Raw genomic sequence first — 2,796 nt, forward strand, 5'->3', positions numbered from 1 at the left:
ACCCCTGCTGCACTCCTGGAGCATCTCAGATGTGCCCCGGGGGCTAGCAGCCCGCCTTCCACTCACACCATCCCCCATGTGCCTGCCCTGCGTCAGGAAGCTGCCTGGGCCCCTGGAGACCACGGTTCCTCTCCCTGTAGGAGGCTGGCCTCCCTGGCCACTCCTGGAGACCTGCTGTGCCTTCTGCACAAGGAGTTTCTGTGCCTACTTCAGCAGTGGGGGCTGGGGCACACCCCTGTTCCGCCCAGGGCAGTGGATGCGACACAGGCCACGTGCTGCAGTGTCAGACCTACTCTTCTGCCGGGAGCAGAGACTAGACAACACTGGTTCCAGCGAGGGCAGCCTCCTCAGCGGGGCTCCCGGAAGGAAGAGAAGGCTGGCACACTGCAGGCTGGAGCAGGCAGAGGCTACGCAGCTCACCCGCGCCCAGGCCCGACAGGAGGCCCCGGCCACCTAGCGGACAGGCTGAGCCGCCCGGACAGTGCACAGGAGCTTACCGGCCTCCCCACGTGAGCACACCCAAGGTTTGACGCCTGCACGCCATCTGTTGCCAACTGTGCCTCTGGCTCTCCAGAGTTCCTGCCCAGTTCCTGCACCGAGGGGAGCCCAGCAGTCCCACACCCACAGGGGAAACTCTTGCCAGCTGGGGTCACACCTGCCTGATGCCTCACCATGTCCCCACACCTGGGGTGTATAACCTTGGTCAGGCCGAATAGATGGATGAGTTTCCAAAGAGCCAGCGGTCCTTACGGCCCACCTAGAAATGCCAGAGCCCCAACCTGCAGGCAGCGGGGCTCTCAGCGATGGTGGGTGGGGCCCCGTCAAAGGGGCTTTGAGCCTGACCTCCTCCCACCTGCAACACAGCAGGAGTCCATTGCACCAGCTGGAAACCTGAGGCTTTAATTCATTTTAAAAACGGTGGGAGGCCAGGAAAGGTCTGGCCAAGACAATCAGGTCCTCAGGAAAGGTCGTCAGGGAGCCCTCCTGGGTTCCAGGATTCTGGACAGCCCCTTCTCGGGGATCCCTCCCCAACCACACCCAGTCTAGAGAAATTCCTCTTGAACTACGTTCCTGCCTTAAAGAAACAGCCGCCAGAAAGCAGGTGCGCTCCCCACACTTAGGGTGCATGCATGCGTGTGTGTGTGTGTGTGTGTGTGTGTGTAAGACCACGCCAGGCTTGTGTGGAGGGTGTCCTCCCAGCTCTCAAGGCACTCTTCCTGGAATATTCCACAAGTGGAAGATGAACATAGACTCATTTTCAACTGTAGAGAATGACAATGCAAATAACAGGTTATGGCCAAAAAAGTTAACTCTGATCACCACTGTAGGAAATTTAGAAAACACAGAAGGCCACGATCCCATCCCCACGAACAGTTTGGTGTTCATCTCCCCACTATAAAAAACAGAACAGGCAGCCTCACAGGTAGAGTGCACGGGGTGGGGTGGGCGTGTGCTCCGTCTCTGGCTCCCTGACTCGAAGGAGTATTTCAGAATTTCCACCGCGGTGGTCACCTGGGGCGGCTCTGGGCCAGCCTGTGGGACACACGCCTGGGCGCATCCCCTTAGCAGCTGCATAACGTCTGTGCCTCAGTTTCCTCAGCAGTCAAGTGGGAATGCAGACAGGACTGTCACATCCAGGAAGGGCGTGGGTCTGCCAGAACGGGCCGCCGGAGTCAAGCCCCCACATGCTTGGCGTGTTCACCCCACATTTCCTCACTTGGCGCCCCGTCGTACTCCTTGCCTGGCACGATGCTGGCACACACAGACATGGAGTGTCGGGCAGCCCATCTAGCTGAGTGCAACGGCTCCTCGTGCTGTCCAAACGCTGAGGTTGATGGCTGTCTATCTTCTGCCCCGCCACCAAAGGCGGCCTGTCCTCACAAGGGACTGCTGCGTGCTCCCTGAACACGGCCACATCCCCGTCCCCCCACCTCGCAGGTAGGCAACCCCCAGGCGCTCTGCCTGGCGGGACCAGCTCTCTATGACCATACCCGGTCAGCTAGCTGAGGACACAGGCCTTCGGGCTTCGGGCTGTGCCACCCCACAGGGGCAGGAGCATGTGAGAGACACAGACCCCCGCGTTCTCTCCCAAGTGTGGCCTGGCTGTGTATAGCTGCACATACTGAGCCGCGGCGGGCGGCCCGGCTCTTACAGGGAGCAGGGCACGGGGTCCCCTGCAGCACACAGCAGACCCAGGATGGCGAAGCCCCAGGGCCAGGGAAGAAAGAGGGTTTGCTTGGACTGGACTCGTTTCAAGAAAACTACTTGCAGACAACGAAACACAGACAGGAACGGAAAGAAAAGCAAGCGTGTAGTAGCAGGGATACAAAGAAACAGAAAAGGAGCCAGAAAAGCTTTTCCCTCCTCCCAGGCAGCAATCTGGTGACTGACCACAACCACCGCCAAAAGCATGGGGCAGGGGACTCTTCTTTGGGCCGCCAAATCTAGATGGCCTTTCTTGGGGCCTTTCCCCACCCTCCCTGCTCCACAAGCCCGGTGGGTCGTCCTGCTCCTGGTCTCCTCTACCCGCCTGGACCCCCAAGTGCACCGAGCCCCTGGGCCGGACATTTGTTCTCCATTGTCTCCGGTCAAGAGCGCACGGGGCACTGCTGGGCAGTAAGGGGGCTCGGGCGGGGACAGCACGCTGCAGAGGGTTAGCTCCACACGCGGGGCCCGTCGCGGGCCCCCAGCGCCCCCTCAGGCAGGACCCCCGGCGGGCGAGGCGGGACGGCAGTGCGCCAGGCGTCCGTGGTTCGCACGCCCCAGCGGGGGTCCGCCAGGGCCTTGCGCGGGGGG

Source organism: Ailuropoda melanoleuca, chromosome 14, assembly GCF_002007445.2.
Source record: "Ailuropoda melanoleuca isolate Jingjing chromosome 14, ASM200744v2, whole genome shotgun sequence".
NCBI lineage: Eukaryota > Metazoa > Chordata > Mammalia > Carnivora > Ursidae > Ailuropoda > Ailuropoda melanoleuca.